The sequence below is a fragment of the Desmodus rotundus genome, chromosome 1 (genome assembly GCF_022682495.2).
Source record: "Desmodus rotundus isolate HL8 chromosome 1, HLdesRot8A.1, whole genome shotgun sequence".
NCBI classification, from domain to species: domain Eukaryota; kingdom Metazoa; phylum Chordata; class Mammalia; order Chiroptera; family Phyllostomidae; genus Desmodus; species Desmodus rotundus.
The window spans coordinates 85,692,635-85,708,032 of NC_071387.1; the positions used below are offsets into that span (position 1 = coordinate 85,692,635).

The 15,398-nt window shown below is 48.9% G+C and overlaps 1 protein-coding gene across 7 annotated transcripts in view; it reads right to left on the minus strand.

The window, feature by feature from the left end:
• Positions 1-15,398, minus strand: part of ROR2 (receptor tyrosine kinase like orphan receptor 2) — a 215,810-nt gene that overhangs the window by 96,337 nt on the left and 104,075 nt on the right. Inside the window, exon 2 of one of the 7 annotated variants that reach the window (XM_053925616.1) lies at positions 11,736-12,454. The exons of 4 other annotated variants lie outside the window; for them this stretch is intronic. The gene's annotated coding sequence lies outside the window, so the exon portion shown is untranslated. Of the gene's footprint in view, positions 1-11,735; positions 12,863-15,398 lie in introns of those variants that run through there. 2 more of the 7 variants (XM_053925614.2, XM_053925610.2) reach the window with 2 other exon arrangements.

Sequence of the window (15,398 nt, forward strand, 5' to 3'; positions counted from 1 at the left end):
CTGCCAGCCCCCCCCCTTCTGAGCCCCCCGAGCTAACTGGACACCAGGTACACTGAAACCTGAATCATTCCCGACAGAGCCCTCTGGTGGGTAGGGAGGAAGAATTTATTACAAAGGAGCCGCATGGCTCTCTGTACAAGGAAATGGATCAACTGCCTGAGCTGGTTACAAAGAAGTCTAACACTTTCATAGAACAGAGAAAGTACAGGGCAGAATTTAGGGGCACTTAGCAATGGCCCCAGAGGACTTTGTGCTGTGGTCTGATGTTTGTGTCCCCTGAAAATTCATGTTTTGAAACCTGACCCCAACATGGTGGTGTTAAGCAGTCATGAGGTGGGTCCCTATGGATGGGATTAGTGTCCTTACAAACCAGATCCCAGAGAGCCCCTTGCGTCTTCCACCAGGTGAAGTCACGGTGAGAAGGTGGCCATCTGAAACCCAAAGAGCCCTCCCCAGAACCTGGCCATGCCACCACTGGCACCCTGGTCTTGGACTTCCAGTCCCCAGAGCTGTGAGAAATGACAATGTGTGTTTATAAGCTGCTCAGTGGCAGTATTCTGTGAAAGCAGCCTGGGTGCACTCAAGACAGCTTGGAAACACTCAAAATAGTGACTGGCGGGCCTCTCTTTGTGACAACAGATGCGACCAGCTCCATGTAAGTCAGCTCCAAGGCTGGCTTCCGGACAGATGCTGGTTTGTTTCCCAAGCTGCCACCAGTGAGTGACAGCCACACCGGAAGCAGGACTCTCGGGCCTACACAGTCCCCTCTCCGCCTCTCCCTTCTGCTCTCCTCTGTGTGTCCACGCCACTGGTCTCTGTTCCTAAAGGATGGTGGCCCTCTTTCCCACTCCAAAGAGAAATCCCACTACTCCCACAACTCTGCCCGAGCACCCCGGACATCACCCCTCCTTCCCTGCCTCAGCTCCAGAAGGGAGACTGGTGGTCTGGCTGTGCTGAAATGCCCACAGCAAGACCAGGCCAGCCCCTGGCTGAGTGGCCAGCCTCCCTGAAGCCACAGAGGGGTTTCAAGGGGCAGAGCCCTGGGACACAGGGAGGTGACAGTGCACTAGCCCAGGGTTCAGGTCCGGAATGAAGCACAGTTCATGCTTTTACTGAGGTAAGAACTTAAAAAGTACAGGAATAAAACAATTACACCACACAGCATCAGCCACTACCCAACTGCGTCCATCTCTTCACTAAGCGTCTGATTCCTTTACCCACCAGGCACTGTGCAGAGCTGTCAGTGCACAGGACACCCAGGCTTCTCAGCGGCCCCCACGAGGCCAAGCGCAATGGTGTGAAGTGTCTATGTGTGTGTCTGTGAGTGTGCCTGTGTCTGTGTGTATACCTGTGTGTGCCTGTGTGCCCACGGATGTGTATGCTTACATCTGTGTGTGTGTGTGTGTGTGTAAATGTCTGTGTGTATGATTGGAAGGAAGTGAGTCAGGAGCCACAGGAGAAATATGCTCATCTTCCCAGACACTGGGTTGTTTTTCTTAACTCAAATTTGGGGGGAATATTTAAAAAATAAAAACAAAGATGGATATGGAATGGAGAATAAAAATTCATATCAATTTTTAAATAAAAAGAAAAAAATCACAAGGACAGCTCTCGTCTTTAGGTCTATGTGCCTGATCTGGCTCTACTGGGACAGCTGACAATGTCGTGCCAATTCTGTGGCATCAGTAACCCCAATTCCAGCAGGCTGTGCCAGCCAGTAGGTAGGGGGCAGTTCTGGGTGCACCTCTAGAGCTGCCTAAGCCCCAGCTTTTTCATGTCCAAGGCAGGGGGTGGACTAGACCAGAGGACTGCTGCCTACACACTGCAATCAGCTAGGGAACTGGAGCAAGATCAATTCCAGGGCCCCACAGAGACACATGAAATCAGAACCTCTGGGACTTTGACCCAGGGCTGAGAAGACAGAAACAGACAAGAGTGCTCCATGATGGTGGGACCATCCTGAGCAACAGCCGCTGGTAGCATGCGTTCTGTGCCTAAGCTGTGTTTTCCCTGGGTAGAACAGCCCCAGCAAGGCTGCTTCCATCCTGTGACACACCCAGGTCACCTGTGGCTGCTGAAGCTGCTGCCTTCCTCAGGGAGCTGGAATGTTTTTAACATTTCCCTTGGGGTTTCTGCACAAATGCTCCAGGATTCCAAACTGACTCTGACTCTGCAGGGTAATACACCTCTAAACCCACCCCCCATCCCTTCCAGATAGAATCTGCAGTACTGCAAGTCTCTGTCCTCTCAAAGGCCTCTGTAGCCATCAGGGTCCACAACGCCTCATAACCCCTCCTGGGCAGCAAAAGCAAGTTTAGGGAAGGGGTCTGGAGACAGCAAGATGACCTGAAGGAGTATCTCAAAGTGAAAGGAAAGCCTTGTTGTGACCAGGTCTGGACTACAGATGGGTATCTAGGAACTCCCCGCTTCCAAAAGGTAATGAAAGCAGATGACTGGGGGCAGGGGATCCTGAGGAAGGGAGGGGCACTGGCCCAGTGTATGTATGTGTACAGGTTGGATCCTCTCCCCAAAACTCATATGCTGAACCCCTTGCATCTCACGTGGCCTTATTTGGAGAGGAGCCTTTATAGAGGTCATCCAGTTATAATGAGGTCATTAAGGTAGGCCCTAATTCAGTATGACTGGTATCCTTGGAAACAGGAGAAACTTACAGACATACACCCACAGATGTAAGACAGTGTGAAGACACAAGGAGAAGATGGCCATCTGCAAGTCAAGGAGACAGGCCTCGGAGAACCCAACCTGGACGTCACCATCTCCCGGACTTCCGTCCTCCAGAGCTGAGACACTGAATGTCTGTTAGGACATGCATTCTGGAGTCCTTTGTCACTGCCGCCAGGCCGGTTCATCCAGTGAGTGCCAAGCACTTGTACTGCCTTGTTATCACTGCTGATTTTCCTCTTCAGTTAAGACACACTTCCCCGCCACCACAGAGCCGCCGCTCTGCTTTCCGCACTTCCCACACCCACTGCAGTCTGCTCTCTTAGCAGGACACCCCCAGGTCCTGCTAAGTCCCTCCTGAGTAGCCCCTCTGGTCCAGCCTGACAGACCTAGGGAGGCCTAGGGGGAATGGAAAATCACCAGGCAGGAAACTGTACCATGGGAAACTGTAGCCTAGGAAAATGCCTGCCTGGGAAACTGCCTGCCGACCCTACCCAGGACAAACAGATGCCTGGCTAAGATTGGGGTCTGGGGTCGGCCTATCCGGCATAAAAGGATGCAGCTTTAACTGGACGCTGATGAGATGTATCAAGAACAATGGTCAGCAGAAATGGCACCCAGCAACCGGCTCTAGCCAATCAGACTCTGACACCCCAACCAGTTAACCATCGCGGGTTTTTGCACTTAAAAACCCTGCCCTAAGAACTACCGGAGCGAGTCTTGACCTCTATGGTTGGCTCCACTTTCCCTCACAAGTCTTAACCTCCCTTGGTTGGCTCCACTTGTCCCTCTTATTCCCAGCTAATAAACCCTGCTCCTTAGCTCGCTGCGTCCATCTGGTTTCTTGAGTGACTCCGATCTAACACGGCTCCTGTCACCCCCACCCTTCCCAGGCCAGAGGCTGATCAGTCACCCTATTCTACTCAGATACAGCCAAACTGCTTGGGTATGGCGCTCAGCCTCCCACTCCCCCAGGCTCAGCTCGGTTCAGATGTTCACTCCAGGATACAAACATATTCTCTGGGGAAGACTCATATCTGATCTCAGGGAGCAGCCTCCACTGGAAACCCATGACCACTGAGGAGCTCAGACCCCACCCCACCCCACCCGAGGAACCTTGTCTGCAACATACAGGCAGATGGATCCTAGCCTAAGGAATCAGAAAACAAAGTTCCCTTGCTCAGTGCCCTTCAAGCTTCAGTCCCTGGGAGAGATGAAGGCAGGTGAGGCTGCAACAGGCCCTCTTCTGGGCACCCTCAGGGCAGGACTGCATGGGGCTACCTCTGACTGCCTGTGAGAGCCCATTAGCAAATCACATGACCTGTCTTCACTTAGTTCTAATCAAAAGAAAAATTATTGTGGCTTAATCCAAATCTAATCAATGAAATAGTCAAGAAAATAGGTACGCTGTAAAAATAACAGAGGAGAAAAGAAACAGTATAAAACAGAAAGACAAAAAACAAACAAAAAAACCCAGCATGACATGGACTACTGGATGTTCCTGGTAAGGCCAGGGTTTGTATTTCTCCTCCATCCCCCAGAAAACAAAACCAGAGGCTATGCTCGAAGTGGACATTTGGGAAACCTATTACCATCCCTCAGGGCAGAGCAGTCTGCTGTCATCATAGACCACGCACAGCCCTGAAAGACTCGCTACTCCCCCTGTCACAGCCACCCCCCAATTCTACTCCTCACCTCACCAGGGAGTATGGGTGGCTCTGACGCAGTCAGGGCAGGGTGGCAGCAGGATCCCAGAAGCTCTCAGGTGTGGGCTGCAGAGGAGCAACACCACCACAGGTGGAGGCCTGGGCACTGGCCCCCCGAACAGCTGAAGCAGCAGGACCTGCATTTGGCCCTCCCAGATCCAGAAACTTCAGCCATTGCAGGGTAAACCCAGAGACCTGGTAATTGATTCTTCACAAGTGAACAAAACAGTGACCCCCCCCCCCAAGAAAATCCAGGTGAATCGCTATGCAAACGTAAAATACTTAAACTGTTCTTCAAAGTCATGACCTCTAGTCCACAGGCCACCAATGGTCCCCTAGCCCCATGCAATGGGCCACACAGCGGTAGAGTAGAAATCTGAAGGGTTAAGGGAGTCCCTGCACCACGCCCTCTGAGGTCACACAGCAGACTGGACAGCACTCTGTCCCATGGAGACAGCAGCCACCTGCCCATACACCGGAGGACAAGATGGGACCCCCATACTGCCTACCTAGGACCTGTCCCAGCAGGTGTTCACTTGCGTGTTCTCAGTCAGGTCACTGGGAACGGCATCTGCTCTTGAGGTGCTTCTGGAACAGGTGGCCCAGTTGAGCTCGATCCATGGGGCCCAGGGTCAGGAAACGAAACTCAAGATGGCTCCGGGCCAGTCCAGCTTCCATAAGGAAGACCAGAGGAGTGTGGAGCTCATAAAAACAAAATCGGGGGGTTAAGGAGGCCCCGGGAAAGGCCACACCGCTGTGAAGTTTCTGTGATATCCTAAAGGCAACAGAGAAATAATCTTCCCATGACTAAAATTCACTAGGGAGGTGGGGGGGGGGGCGGGGGGCGGGTAGTTCCAAGTGTGTGTAACATACACTGAACTCAAGAGAAATGATAAAGTAAAATTGGACAAATTCTTTCCAGCTGTGAACCCCGAATGGGGGAGCACTCTCCTTTTCTCAGAAATTTGTGTTTCTGTAATGAAGCATGATTGGAAATTGGTTGAAAACATAATGCCAAATGGTCCCTGGGCCCAGGACCTAGGGTCCCCATCTTTCATGGCTTTATATTTCCTGGGCCTGTAACATAAAAGTGGTTCTTAGCTTATGTATAGTAAAGAGTGTACATGAGCGAAGAAGAGATGGGCACAAGTCAACTTTAAAAAGTCACTACTGCCCTGACCAGTGTGGCTCAGTTGGTTTGGCGTCATCCTGCAATGCCAATGGTTTCCGGTTCCATTCCGGGTCAGGGCATAGGCCTGGGTTGTGGGTTCAATGCCAGTCGAAGCATGTTCAATAAGCAACTGATGGATGTTTCTCTCCCTTTGTTTATCCCTCCCTTCCCCTCTCTCTAAAAATAAATAAATAAATAAATATTTTTTTAAGTCACTACTAAGCAGAAATCAAAAAAAAAGACCCTTCAAGGAATGGCACAAAGTTGGGATGTGGCAACTCATGAAAGTAATGAAAAGGTAAAGACGTCTTGTTCCAACAGTAAATCTGAACTGGAACTACCTGGACAAAGTCACAATTTTTCAAACATAAGTTTCCCTGGAGCTGGCCATGGAGAAGGCCTTGGGACCCTGAGGGCCTCTGGCCCTAAGCACACAGGTGCCCGCTGCTCTCTTCACTCCAGGGTCCTGGGGGCAGCCGGCTGCTGGTCGGAGATGGGATGCCTCCCTATCCCGGCACACTGACAGGGTCAGGTGAGAGGGACACAGGCACCAGCCTGCACACGCCCAGCAGCCGAATGTACCAGGAAGAATAAAAATGACTTTAAGTAATTATGATACATTTAGCATTTTTTAAAAAATCATCAGCCCTTAGTGATTCTCAAAAATCGGGGTAAGCAGCCGCTCTGCAGTGGAAATGACTGAATTAGAATATCATTATACAGCCTGCCACGAAACAACTGACTCAGGCACAAGCCCTGAGCAAAGGCTGTTTAGGGAACAAAATCTATGCGCAGTGTCCAGCACGACTAAACAGACTGCTGAGCTGCAGCCGAGGGGAAACAACAGGCTTTGCGGGAGGTGAGCAGGGCAGTCACTATATGCAGCGGGGGATTTGCCTCCCTGTCGGACGGCCCACCTGCCCGCCAGGTGCGACAAGCTGGAGTGCATAGCTCCACCTGCCAGTGCTCAGGCCAATGATGTTCGGGCACCCTGCCTAAGAGCAAGCCCAAGGGACAGAGGAGCCAGCACACAGCGCCTGGGAGGGGAGTCCCAGATTCAGAACCTGTGGCATTGCACAAGCAAACCAGCCTGTGTTCCCCAGTTCCTGCTGTCACAGACATAAGATGTGGGGGGAGGGGGACTGTTCTGGATTAAGGAGACCAAATGGATATAAAAACCAAAGCTGTGAGTGAAACTTGACTGGATCCTGTTTTGAGAAGAAAGGAATGAAACATATTTGGGGAAGACCTACAGAAGCGTGAATATCAGGAAACATTAGATGACAGCACATAATTAACTGTTATCTTCCATCTAAGAGTAGCACGGCTGCTACGTAAAGAAAGTCATTATTCTTAGGAGGTGGGCTCATATGTAAAATCTGGGACCAAGGCACGAGAAAGAGACTGTCAACTCCATCATTACGTTGAGTTTATCAAGGGAATTTACACGAGGCACGTCCTGGCAGCAGCAGGGTGCACCTGCTGTGCCCCACACCAACTGCCAGGTGCGAAGGGGTTCTACTGGATGGGGCAGGATAGTGGGGTGCTGGGGCATGACTCCCCCAAGAGAAGGGGTCAGATAATCTCTGGGGGTTTGGGAAGCATTCTGTGTTCTGGCCTGGATCTAGGTGAACCTAGCAAGGGTCCGGTGGCGGTCAGATCATGGAACAATCTCTCCTGCCCGTGGGTGCTCAAGTATTAGGCGAAGGAAATATCATGACATCAACAACTTATTTTCAAATTCTATAGCAAACAATTTTATGAAGTGGGGGGTAGACTAGGAGTAAGAAAACAAGAAACAGGCTTAACATTAAGGACTGTTGAATCTGGGTGGAGAATGTACTTGGCTGTGGTACTATCTTTCAACATTTTTAAATACTTAAAAACTTCCATAATCAAAAGACGAGGGGAAACAAAAAGGCCCCACTGGCAGGGGGTGCCGGATCAGGACGACAGTTATTTGGATTAGCTTCCAACACAGGAGGTTCCTTCTCAGTCTCCTGAGTTCCTTGAAACCCGTAACTCCACCCACCACCCTCAGGTTCTCAAGGAGCCCTCAGTCAGCAAAGTGTCTCTGAGAAGATACGATGGAGGCCTCCTGATGCGCACTTGCCGCTCTCCCTCACACATCCCCCTCCATGAGCTGCAGCAGGGAAGAGACTGCAGCTGGCCTACTGTGGACCAGGAAGGACGTCAGGAGGTCGGTGCCCCAAGAAAGGGACCGCTGGGTGCTGAACACAGTCACTCTGACACAAGGGCACTCACTCTGCTGTGTGAGCAGGGCCCTCCCCACACTAAGTGAGGCCTCTAGCCGGGGCTCACCTGCACAGGGAGGTGTGTGAGCCATGTGCAGGGCGTCCCTCTTCAGGACACTGTGCATTCAAGAAGTCTACTTAAAACAGTCAGCTACCAGAACTGCAGAAGGAAATGGAGGGTGACCGAAACGCAAAAGGATCCCAGTGTTCACCAACCTATACCAAAAATGTTCTGGGTGAGCACATTTGGGAGCCCACCTGAGGCATGAGGCAGCTGTCCCCTGTCCCTTATATGTGGCTCCCCAGTTTCCATGACAAGAAATAGGGCATCGGACACACACATACACACACACACACACACACAGCTGTCACCAGGCAGACATGGAGTCTGCCCCTACTCTGGAAACAGCCATGTGTTTGCAATTAGAAGGCAGTCTGCTTGGCGGAGGGGAGGGCTCAGCAAGGCCTCTCACCAGCCGTACTTTCTTCTCTGCCAAAGCAAGGCTGCCTTACCCAGGTACCAGCAAGGCCTACACGATCCATGGGGTTAGCCTAGTCCTCAGGCCTCCAAGAAATGAAGGAATCAGGGAGCTCTGGGCTTAAGTCACGGGCCCCAAATCAGACAGGCCACATGGCTGAGCCCCTGACCCTGAATGGTTTCTTTGTGACCTGCTTGAAGCCAGTGACACTAACATGTGTCTTTCAGACATCCAAGACAATAAGCAAAACACACACACCTGTTTGCACCCCTGGCAACAAGTGTGAGATGCACAGAAGCCCTGAAAAGAAGCCCTGTCCTGGATATGGAAGGAGCCCTTTGGTCATCCTGGACACCTGCTGACTAAAAATGAAGTAAAACCCACACTTAGGCCACTTGCCCCACACAAGAGCAGCGCCCTGAGGCAGGGAGTCGGGGACAGGCCCAGGCCACACTCCCACTCCGGGCAGCTCTCGGGTCCTGCTCACACTTAACTGGCCTCCCAGCACTCTGCTGAGAATGTGAAACAGAGCTCGGAAGACCTGGAGAGCTGCCACTGGCCGAACTATCACACTTAGGAAGAGTTCCACAGGAATATCCATCCTGAGACCTGGGAGAAGGTGCTTTGAGGAACACAACCCAACTCCCATCTTTTGGGAAGCCCCCCCAAAACAGGGGCACCAATGTCATGTCCTACTTTTATAAACCCCAGGACTGTGAATCAGCCCTTAATCAGACTGGGAAAGGAGAAGCACCAATTTAGCAAAGCCACAGGGGGAGCCCTCAGATGTTCTCCACAGCCACCAGCTGCTGACTTGTGCCACTGCTCTGATTGTTTTAGCAGGGGTACAAGAAAGAAAGAGAAGTCCTTCCTTTACAAATACACCCATGACAAGAATTATGGCTCATTTCAATCAGCATGCTCCACAGGCAGAGGGGCAGGCCTTTCGGGTCTTCTCCCTGGAAAGCCACTAACTGGGTGGGGGAACAGGAAGGTGCCCAGGGTGGCTCTGGGGAAATACTGCTCTTCGGGGAGGAAATGCTGGTGTCATTGCTGTAGATGTCCTATGGTTTTGCACCCTGGACTCAAATCCCAGCTCAGCCAAGTACTAGCTGGTCTACTCAACACTCCCCGGCCATCCGTGAAATGGGGGCGGAGGCATGGCGTCTCATCTCCCAGGGTGAAATGCACAGCGTACAGAACCCAGCGTTCCGCCGGTACAGACATCACTATGTTATTTCTATCCCTGCCTGTGACCCCCCCCATCTACACTGCAGGCCCCACTTGTTTCATGGTGTTTTCAATCTTGACATACCCACATTTTTATTTGTTACAGCCAAAGCATTCCTAAATAATAAAATCTAACGTATTGCCATTAAATTCCAAGATGCTGCAATTGTACAGGATGACTTTCTAGGCAGAAACCCATGGGTTAAGTAAATGATATTTTGTTAATGCAAAAAAATCAACAATTACTGTGTTTATGGGTATTGTTTTCAGAAAGAGAGACTATGGAGGTTTCCTTCTTAACTTTGTTCTGATTACTAAAATATAAGTTAGCTTTTATAGAAAGTTTGGAAAGTACTGAAAAGTATAATGAAAGAACAAAAAAATCATCTGTCATATTTTGACCCAGACAAAACCAGTATTCATTTCTTTCTGACTTCCCAAACAATATATCCTCTACATGCTGACACACACACTTTTTTGTTACAAGGTTACAATCATTTCATATATTATTTAATTCTTCCCCAGACTATCCACTCTATAAGGAAGAGAATTTTCCTCATAGCTCAAACAGACCCAGGAGTGGGGTGCTGCCTGGGGCACCGTGAGCACTCAGTATGTCTCCACTGAATAGACAGGTAAATCTTGTAAAATAATTCCCATCACTATAGATAGTCTTATGAATATTTTGCTGTGCCATTAATTACTCTTTGAAAGTGTGATTTATTTAAATGCTTAAAAAATACTTCTCTGTGTAGCTTTCGAAGTTCACTTAACTATACTCTTGCTACAGAACACTCAAGACTTTTTCCCATCATTAACTGTACCAAGTAATGCTACGACACACATTCCTGCCTGTAAAGCTTTGTTTATTTTCCTCCCAATGTTCTCAGACAGACTCCTAGAGGTAAAAGTGGAGTAACAAAATTGGCCCAACTTACACATCTGCCAGCACTGTGTAAGAATGTAACTTTTAAAAAATCTTTGCCACTAGATAACCAAAAAGCAAGCTACCCTCCTTAAAATGAACTTCTATTTCTGGATTTTAAAGGACTTCTTATATTTCTGTACCATCCATGAGTATTTTTCTTCTGCATATTCACTACTGTTCATTGCCTATTCTATTAGTAGTCATCATTTGGGGCAGTACCATATTGTTTTAGCCTTTGCAGCTTTATAATATATTTTAAAACATAGTAAAGATCTCCTTTCACCACTTTCCATACTAAAAATTCTCTCAGCCATTTAACAGTTTCTTTATTCCTCCGGATAGGCCACAGGGCGCGCTGCGCAGCAGCACCCGAGAGCCCTGCTGGGGGCGCACTGCAGTTATTTTAAATGTTGCTGCGCTGGGAAGAACTGACGTCTGTAAAACACTTAGCTTCCAGTACATGAATAAATTATTGTCCTTATTTAAAATCTGGCCATTCTAACATGCGTCCATTATCCTTCGGTAAAGTTCTTAGGTTACTTCAATGAGACCTACATGTTTTCACTGGTATGGTAGTGGGTGGTATGTGGTTTTTCTTCTTGCAGTGGGATTTTCCCTCTATGAAACCTCTGACTAATAGTAATATATCAGAAAGCTTTTCCAATATATTTCACACAAATATAATAATGAATTCAAAGTTAATTCTAAAAGTTGCTAGTCTGTTTACTTGGGATTTTAAGGTACAAAATCTCATCAAATAACTGCATCTTGTACAACCCATTAAAGCTCTCCTTGCTTCTGCCTCATGTCCGATACATGGGCAAGTCTTGCAGAACAGTATCATGTCACGCTTCTTAATTGGCCTTCGTATTAATGGGAATATTAGGTTACACCATTAATGTTTGTTTTTAGTTTGGCATAGATATTAATGTTCCCCTTCTTATTAATGATATAAGAAGTTACCCTATAACTTATTAATGATATAAAAAGTTACCCTTCTATCTTTAGTTTCCTATGTTTCTTTTAATGAAAAATATGTGATTAATTTTCTTAAAAGCCTTTTGGTTATCTCATAATCTCCCTATTCATAATGTCTAAATGATCGCAGACATCAGAAAGTAAACACAGCTGGGAATGAAGGAGAATTCCACTTCCAAATGACCTCAAGGTACAGCTTAAATATCCACTAACCAGCCATCACCCCACTGTCCCACTCTAAATAAACTGAACGGTGTGTGCAGCCACCTGCCTGAACTGCGTTCAGAGTGAGACAAGTGAACTCACACTCTATGCCACTCCTGCAAGTGTGGGGCTGCATTTACACGCACATCTCACAGCAGGCAGCAAGCGCAGGCGGGAGCTGTGAATGTGTCCACATACCTGGAGCTGTGGGAAAGAAAATTTCTGATCATTAGAGCAGGGAGTGACAAAACGAAAGCAAAGCCGAATTCCAGAATGCAGGTCAGCTGACACCTTCTTATCAACATGATTAATGGAAGCCCATCACATAATGTGGGAAATAAAAAATAATGCACCCCATAATAAATATTTTAACCTAAAAAACACAAATAAACCATCATTAATCATCAGTCTACTGATTTCTATTTATGTTAATTTCTTCATAAATCACATATATTATATATAATGTATCATCTATTTCCTGGCTTGGTTTTCTTCAAGTGACATGTTTACATAATACACCTATGAACCTGAATACAAAACTCTCATCAATATTCATTATCAGATCTAATTCAACTGCAACTTTTTAACAAGCTTCCCTCATTCTCTCTTGTCAAAGCATTTAACTTGGGTGTCTGTCTCCTTGCTCTTCGTACTGAGCCCCACTGGACTTACAGGCTGTGATGGAGCCACAGGTGCGCACAGCTCCCACGAGCAGGTCTGAGAAGGCGCACGGCTGGTAGCACACTCCCCACTGCAGAGGCAGAAACTTGAGCTGGGGCAGCAGCTTCAGGGATAGAGCTTCTAAGTTTATTTTGCAGCCACTGAAAAGAATACCAAAGAAATACACATCCACACCTGGAAGTGATCGATGTTTATGCTGCCATATTAAGAGAAAAAAACAAGTTTCAAAGAAAGTGAATATGAACACTTTCTTGAGCAAAAACAGTTTTTGTATGTGCACAGAAAAAGAGAGATACCCAGCAGTTACTTTTGGCCTTTGAGATATGGAAAGGTTTATGATTTAAGATTTTCACAAAATTCCTATTACTATTTTTGCAACATAAGTTTGTTGTTTTTAGAAAAAGGACAAGAACAGGAAGTCATGTTTGGGGATGGAGAGAGTTTAGTTTGACAAAAAGAAGATCTAGAGTGGCTGTATCTCAGACATCTGTGCATGTAGCAGCAAGCAGGCCAAGCAGCTCACTTCCAAAAGAGATGGCCCATGTCCCGTCCGCTTAAAGAAATGCTCTGTGTGAAGCCAAGCGCTAGCTAGCAATAATGTCCCTGAGTCAAGAGTGCAAACCAGGGCCATTCCAGACCAAAAACACCGTGTCTCAGGCTAAGCATGGGTGTCCTGCTCTGTTTGGACTTGCGCGTGGACTATATGGTCATCTTGATCAGTCACGGCATGGCTGACCTCGTGGAACTGGGGTGAGGAACAGAGAGGCACTCACAGTGCCCGGGGCACAGTGGGCTGTCAGTCCATGCCATTCAGGGGAGCAGGGGGCAGCCTTCCTTAGATTGACACTTGTACGTTTTTTTACTTTAAATTTAAACATAGTCATTAGCTACAGAGGAACGCACAGACGATTGTTTGTTTAAAACATTAATGAGCTGTTAAATTAAGCAGGGGAAAAGACACAAGCTTCCCCCTGCGATGGCCACAAAGATGCAGGTCTATGTTGTACATGTGATTAATGTCCATCGCCCAGAAGGTCTGGTGGGCCTGACCGATGGGTGCATGGCTTCAGAGCAAGGAGCAGGCTTCTCTGCAGAGACAGAGCTCCAGAGTGGGCCCTACCTCAGCCCTTCCTCATGCCCGCTTGATGCTCTCCACCTTCCTAGCCACACCAGGAGCCAACTTCTTGGGATAAATCTCTTCATACGCGCACATCTCTTCCACTGATTCTGTTTCTCCTGTTGAACCCTGACTGATACACTCTCCAAGTCATCCCCAAACAACAGAGAAACGGAAATGCAATCCCCATCTTGGAGGAGACTGGGAGCCTCCTGCAGCCCTGAGCCCCAGTGGAGAAAGGACTCCAGGTGTGGTGAGTAGGGGTCCCAGAGAAGAGGCTGCAGTGCCAGCCCACGGGCCTGGCCACACACAGCTCTCCCGAGCATGAGCCCCCCAGGACCACTCGACTTGGAAAACACAAGCAGGGGAACAGGTGCAGGTGTACATTCCCCAAACCCTGCAGTAGCCTAGAAGGGAACAGGAGAGGTAGACAAGTACACTAAGTCCACATCGCAGCAGCTCCCCAGTCTTGCCCAACTCACCACTCCCAGCACAGGCAGCCACACCGTCCAGGTACTTGGATCCCTGGTCTCCCCAACCAGCATCCACACACCCAGCTCAGCGCCTTCCCCTCCCTGGTAGAACAGTCCATCCCACACCAGGCTGTGACCCATGTGACCCAAACACCTCTCTGATTCCTGTGCTACCAGCCTTGCCACAGTCCACTGTACTGGGCTCTACACCAAGGAATAGTGGGCTTGAGTGCCTATCTCAGCTGCGAGCAAGCTCCTTGGGCCCAGCTTGACTGTACCCTAGAGTACCACCTTTCTCCAGACCAGCTTTTGGGAAATGCAAGGCCTTTGTGAGCAGCGTGGTTTCTTCCTGTGGGCTTGCCCCGGCCTCAGGCAGCACTGGCTGAGGTCAGGAATGGTGAGAGGGGCACAGAGGGAGACTGGCTGGCCTCCTGGGCCTCAGGGCTGTAAAGCTCATCCAAGGTCCATCCCAGCTGATGAGTGCAAAGTGAAAATGTGTCTCAGCTGGCCAACAAATCTCCTAGACAAAGACCAGTAAATCTTGCCGCCCAGAGGGAAAAGCACACACCCTTGGCTCAAGGGATGAGACCGGGGCCCAAGAGATATGCCCTGGGTATGCTTGGGGTGGCCCTTTGCTCCCTCACTTCATTGGGACCAGCTCCCCACTCTTCCTACCTGCTGCCAGTTTTCAGTTGGCTTAAAGAACAACTGTATCTGGCGGTTTATTTTTTAACTGAGCCACCAAGCAAACATGAATCCTGAACTGGACCAGGCATGTGCACTGTCTGAATTTTCCTTACATCTTCCCTCCCCTCCGAGCCTCATGGGTGGAATAATGGGGGACAGAACGTCCCCAGCACAGTCAGCGGTGCGGTTCTCTCAAAGCCACACTAAAGAAACGTCAGCAAGATTTATGTTCCAGCCCAAACAAAAACACCACACCGGGTAATGGACACATCTATTCAAACACAATCCCAGAGTGAAAAATAGAGTAGAATCCAATTTTTAAAGCCTTCTCAACAGGCATGAGTCCCAAGTGAAAAGCCTTGCAACTGTAAGGCAGTGAGTATGGGAGTGAAAGAAGGTGGAGCCCACCAGACGCAGCCCACAGGGTTACCTCCAGTTCCACTGGGCAACACTGACTCCTGTGAGGCTTAAGTAAACACAGCCCCAGTAACGCTGGATACCGCAGGCTCTGCTCCATCGGGGCCACATTACAACTTGACTAAGCCCTCTGCCAGGAAATGATTGCCTTCTCATCCCGCACAGGAATGAACTCTGCCTTCTGTCTCTGAGCACATGAATGCAGGGCCAGGGACGAGGCCAGAGGCTGCACAGGTCTGAAAACAAGTACCCTCCAGAAACACGGCCTCTCTAAGCTTCATGCTGCCCTCCTGCTAGAAATATGGGAAATGGAAGAGCTGGAAGCCCACCCAGCTGTGCTCTGTCTCCCTCTTCACCTCCAAGTGTCCATCACTAGCCCGGCTAGGGCAG